Genomic DNA, 6,151 nt, shown 5'->3' with positions numbered 1-6,151 from the left:
ATTTTCCGCAAAAGCATGTTCGGCAAAAAGTTCGGCATTTTTACCGAGTAATCGGCCGAATACGAATGCTCGGTTATTGTGCCGAACATACCGAATACCGAACATAAAGCGAATATTCGGCCCATCTCTACCAAAGAGTCAGTAGTTGGATGAGAGACTAATGCGTTATTGGAGAATGGCGGAGTATTTGAAGAAATCTTACGTCCTAAATCAGCACCGACATGGGCAAAAAAATTATTCACACTGTTTAACTGGAGTAAATTCTACAGTTACAATTTCCTGGAGTAGATTCTACAGTTAGAAGTTCCTGTGGGGAGACCCTAGGCTGGTTAATGTGAGTAATATTCTTAATGCATTTCCAGATTTTTTTATTGTCACCTCTCGCAGAATTAAGCTATTCTCTCTCGTATTGACGTTTGCATTTTTTTAATATATTGTTTCAGAAGTTTCTGTAGCGCTTATAAGAAAGCGATAAAATGTCATTTTCAGGTTGCTTTCTGACCTTTACATGCATTCTGTCTCTGTATCTTACACACCTCAGCAAGCCTACCGATCCATGGTTTCATAGTTGTTTTATTTTTAGGGGTCTTAAAGAATATTGTATTGTGTGTTGTAAAAGTAAGCCTCTGTATATATTCAATAAGTATATCAGTGGCATTGTTTAGGTTATCGCTTAAATATACAGGGCTGATATCAATCTTTTTGCAGTCTCTTTCGAGGCCATCATAGCATATTTTATTTACAATTATACATTTATTATGATAATTTAGGTTTCTTACTTCTAAATTGAAGAAAATTGCATTATGGTCTGTAACTGCCGAAGACTGAATGAAAGTTTGAGAGGGTAAGGTGGTTTTCAATATTACATGGTCTAAGTAACTATTACCTCTAGTAGGTGAGTGAAAAGCAGGAATCATCCCGTTGTATGATAGAATATCTAAGTAATTGGAAGCATTTTCAAAAATATTGATATTAATATCACCCACAATAATCGTATTTTTAAAGGTGGTTAATTCTGATAATATAATGATAAGAGAAGATAGAAAGTTTTCGATGTTTGTGAAACAAGGGGGACGATATATAGCCAGCAGTGCGACATCTTTACCCACTCTGACTAAAAGGCAGTTAGCATCCGACAGCCGAGGTTCCTCAACACTAAACTTAAGCCTATTTTGGATCATTACTACTAGACCATCATTTTGGTTGTAGTTTTATATTCTCTAAAATTAGTGTAACCATCGATAATCGGTAGATTCTGAACGCATGATAACCAACAGTCCGATAGAACTATAATGTCACAATTCAATTTCAGGCGAGTTAGGAGGATACACAAACCATCGTAATTTTTATTTATACTGCGTATATTCTGTTGCAAAATTGTAATAGAAGAGTGGGATCTATGTCTTAAGCTACAACAGGACTCAGGCTCACAAATATATTTTTCTGTTACACTTAAATTATCTAAATCTGAAATTAAATTATTATCGAATTGTTAAAATAATTATAATAATGTGATCGATTATTATGAATTTAATATGGTTTAGAAAGACATAATGGGAATGAAACTATTAAAACGTACGTAAATCGAAGTGAGTTTCACCGAAACTGCCGCCCACGGGTAGGTCCAAAATAATGCAAGAAAATGTAATATTATTATGTATATGTGTATGAAAACAGTTAATGGGAGTAGTGTAGTTGTATGTGTTTTTAGTAGAGTGTACGAGTTGTTTTATAGTGTGTAATTGAATTAATTTCAAGTTTACGTTAAAAAATAAAATAACAATGAAAAACTTAAAAACTAGTCATATTAAAGTTTTTTAAGAGTCTTAAGATCTTGTTCACTTTTTATTCGTTTAGTCGGGTCACCTTCCTTCTTACGTAGGTAAATGGCACCAGGTGTAACCCAGCAGTATTGCGTGTGTTGCCGTGTGTTGAAGAGTAATCTCGTACTAAAAAATTTAAATTTTTTATTTTTGGTGTTATGTATTCGGAGACATAGATATTTGACTTCAAGTTTACATCTTAAACAGCTGTAGAAAGTTTGGTGTCGTTGTGTTTGCCAAGCTCTTTTTCAAATTATTTAAAATTTTGTCCTTAATTGAAGCTGACAAAAAATCAATAATTGTAGGCTTCACGTTATCCGATTTTGAGAAACCCCTGTATACATTCTTTATATCAGAGCCGCTCACAGGCACGTTTAGGTTATCACAAAGATTAAAAACCACATTATATAATTCATCCCTTTTCTCACCTTTTTTGATTGGAACATTTCGGACCTCTAGGCTGGTACTATGGATATTTCTCTTTAAGTGTTCCATTTTTTGTTCAAGGTTTTGTATATACAACTTATCTGCAGGGTTTTCTTTTTCTAGTTGATCAACTTGAATTCGCATTTCTTCATACTGTGCTGAGATAAATTCAATTGATTGCGTGATTTTCGTATTTTGTTCCCTGATGATATTAACTGATGCTAAAATAGATTCATTTTTTGTATCTTGTTTCGTAGTCTAGCTAGTGAAAAGTGTTTCCATTTTGTTCATGAACGATTCAAGGTCATCGCCTTACTTACGCTTTTGCGTCTAACGGCAGTGTAAGAGCTATCATTGAGCAAATCCGAAGCAGAGCTCGATGAGGTGAACGTTTAATAGTCATATTTAAATTTAAGATACGCAAACTAAGTGCGCCTTTCACCTCCATCTCACCTGATGGAAAGTGACGATGAGGTCTACGATGGGGCATGCACATCTAAATAATGCCTATTTACTCTCGCCTTGAAAAGGTCCTAGTTATAACGTTCAGGGCATAAGTCTGCAGGCAGGGAATTTCGCTCCATAGCCGTTCGCCATATAAATGTGGAAGCGTAACGATTTAATTCATGCGAATTAAATCATGTAATTCCATCGCAACTCTCCGTGATACATCCTGTAGGCTCTGCAGCTTCGCCTCCCATTCCGAGTCACATATAAGCCTCTTGACACGCTTGTCGATTGAATCTAATGTGGCCAGTTGGTATTTAGCAGAGCCATACCAAAGGTGGCAACAGTACTCCATATACGACCGGACTTGTGCTTGGTATAGCTGAAGCAACTGTACCGGTGTAACGTAACGCCTTACTCTGGAAAGGATGCCAAGTCGCCTTGTAGAATTTTTGGTTACGGATTCAATGTATCTGCCGAAGTTCAAATCCGACGACATGTCCTTTCCAAGTAGCTGGAGCCAACAACTATAGGCATAGATATCTCAGGAAAAGTCGGAGTCAGCTTAAAGGGACTCCGTTTTATGGAGAATAAACACGCCTGCGTTTTGGTAGCGTTAAGTTTCACAAGATTGGCATCGCCCCATTCGGAGATTGCCTTGAATGTCAAATCCAAAGGGCTAACCATGGACTCTCGACAAGACTGGATTTTCTCTCCACTGACCCTTGCATTGGTCAAGTGCCTATCTATAACTGTGCTGTCATCAGCATACGCAAATGTACCTGGAATTAACATATCATTTATATGCAGCAGAAAGAGAGTTGCAGACAGTAGAAACTTAAGAAACTCTAGATGCCGATCTATCGCCGCAAGTTCGAAAGAGTTGCCTTCTAAGACCAACAGGAGACGGTTGTTGCGTACGCGTTCCATAGTCTTGCAGAGTATGGAAGTGGCTGAGATAGGTCTATAGTTGACAGGGTCAGCTGTGCTTCCTTTTTTAGGTACAGGTTGCACGTTTGCAAGCTTCCACGACGAACTATACCAGTCTTAAGTGAGAGACGATACAGGCGTGTGAGAACAGGAGACAATTCGGGATCACAGTCACGTAGGACTACCGCTGGAATTCTATCTGGTCCGCTAGCTTTCTTCACGTCGAGATTCCGCAGAGTTCTAAGTACCTCTTTCTGGCGTAAGCGAACTGATGCCATAATGCAGCCAGCCTGAGTCACGGTGGTGGTAGGTTCCCTGCGTCATCCACACGCGAACTCTCTACAAAGAGTGAGGCAAAAAGATTCCCTTTCTCTTCTGCAGTATGAGCCAGCGTGCCGTCCGGCCTCAGCAGAGGTGGCAAAGATGGGCGACAAAAATTAGTTTGGACAGCTTTGGCCAGTGACCAAAAGGATTTGCTACCTGCTGGATAAGAGGTAAGCTTGGCTTGGAGGTATGCGGCGCACATGGTTATTGACAGGAGTTGTCAAATTGTAGCGACTGCTGTGTGGCTAGTGGTGCTAGTATCCACTTGTGAACTCGATTGTATTGTTTTCGGATTTGCGTGAATCACCTAAGTAATTATTATTAGATATAAGTATTTCAGTCTGAATATAATAGAATATTGGTCTCAATTATTTTAATTCATGCTATTTTATTTTAACATGTTACATAGTCATAACGCGACATGTAACGTTATAATATTATGTTCATTGTCGACAGTCGTTTCGTGCAAGCGTAAAAGGGTCGCCATAGAACAGGCTCTGTGTGGAATCAACTGTAACCATGCACAATGCTTTCAGGCATGACATCACGTTTGCAATGCGTTTATCGTAAATGTTAAAACATAATGTCAATTTAGCTTAAGCTTGTTTTTAGAAATTAAGTCATATTGTTATTTGTGTTTGTGACGTCAAATAAACATATTATTATTATTACATATACATATATTTTTCCTAGACACAACTTATCGCGTACAATTTATCTTTTGATGTAAAAAGCCCGCATTCATTTGTTCAGTTTTTCCCAAAGGTAGCACTAAAACAGCGTTTGTTTGGTCTTAATGACATGTTGCAGCACTTAAAGCACTTTTATGCTACTGTGTACAGTTAAAATGGAATTAAAAGCTGCTATGCAGCCTAGAACAGCGTTAATTCTGCTGCATTAGGTCTGCAGAGCCCGCTCTAGCGCGTACATCTAGTACCTTATAAACAATCAGATTTGCTCTAATGCTCTAAATGCTTACGATAACAATTGGGAACTGGTTCTGACGTTCATTTCAGTAATATTTTTACATAATGCAACATTTTTCTTGGTTAATTTACTGGTGCTGAAAATGTATATATTACATTTTAACGTATATTTTTTAATTTATTGACCATTAATGAGTTTATAGTCAATACTGTTGTATTTGTAGTGGCGTGGTTTAAACGACCCCTACTCACGGAAAGTTCTAACAACCGATACATTCTAACCATAATTGACGAATATTAACGCTTTTAATTTGCTTAACGCTGTTCAGACCTCACCCCCAACACGTTCAAAGCCAAAATAACTGATCTTTTTGCAATGTTTCGAATACCCACTTATATACATAGCCATCGTGGGTCAACTTTCTTATCAGTCGGTCTCAAGCAATTCTTGCATAAAAAATCCATAGGGACGAGTTATACGACACCCTATAACCATCGACGTGACGGTACTGTTACGGGGCGGGACAGGAAAAGCTATTTTAAAATAAAACTATTTTTAAAACACAATGCAAATCCAATCCTTTGCACGCGTTTTCGGTTTCCTATTCTATATCCTATATACTCATTGACGTAAATGCAATGGGAAACTCAGCTATTTTATTTTATATTGTAACCCATGTAATTTCGGATATAACAACCCACCCGTTAAGATCGATCATCACATCTCAAAGTGATAAGAGATTTCAATAAGAGTCGTAATTGGATTTCCGTTTGGCAAACAGTATATGTACAAGTTACACTCATTAGAACTAACTAATGTAAACTATAAAGTAATAGAGAAATTAACTAAAGCTACTAAGAACTGAAAAAGATTAGAACTACAGATTGGAAAATATTATAGTATACAATCTTAATAAATTTCGCTAATTGTTATGATATTTACACAGTACAATTTTTCTTTTAGTAGAGGTCGGCGTTATTTGCGTAGCCTCCTCTACAGACTCAGAATCGTTTTCTTCTAAGCATCTCGGTGAATCCCCATGAACCACCGTATGAGATATAGAAGTAGAGTTAGTTTTAGAGTTATGACATTGATTGAATATTCGTATGCAACAAGACGAATTAAGCTTAAAAAGAGCCTTGCGACCTTTATACAATATATCAAATCAAATCAATTAAATTTCAATCAATAATTCAATCAGATTAAAAAATCAAATCAATTGAAATCAATTGCAATTGATTTTAATTGCAATTGATTTTAATTGCAATTGATTT

This window comes from Hyposmocoma kahamanoa, unplaced genomic scaffold (genome assembly GCF_003589595.1).
Source record: "Hyposmocoma kahamanoa isolate Upper Pololo Valley unplaced genomic scaffold, ASM358959v1 206, whole genome shotgun sequence".
Classification (NCBI taxonomy): domain Eukaryota; kingdom Metazoa; phylum Arthropoda; class Insecta; order Lepidoptera; family Cosmopterigidae; genus Hyposmocoma; species Hyposmocoma kahamanoa.
Note: the sequence above shows the minus strand (reverse complement) of the source record.